Below are 298 nucleotides of genomic sequence, written 5' to 3'. Positions count from 1 at the left end.
CTTGAAAAAAATTTGCATTAAAAACAAAATCTTCCCTCTTGTGCCATCCTGGCGTTAAACTCCCAGAATGGTGCCCATTCTGGCGTTTAACGCCCAAAATGGCACCTTTACTGGTGTTTAACGCCCAAAGTACCCCTTACTGGCGTTTTTTCGCCAGTAAACTCTTTTTCTCTGCTTTTTGCACTGAATCCTTCTGTAACTCTGTGAATTCCTTCAGTTTTGATAATTGCCCTTGTAGAAACAAAACATATAACCTGCTAATGACTGGGTTGCCTCCCAGCAAGCGCTTCTTTATTGT

This window comes from Arachis duranensis, chromosome 7, assembly GCF_000817695.3.
Source record: "Arachis duranensis cultivar V14167 chromosome 7, aradu.V14167.gnm2.J7QH, whole genome shotgun sequence".
Lineage (NCBI taxonomy): Eukaryota > Viridiplantae > Streptophyta > Magnoliopsida > Fabales > Fabaceae > Arachis > Arachis duranensis.
The sequence above is the reverse complement of the archived record's forward strand: the minus strand, read 5'-3'. Positions refer to the sequence as shown.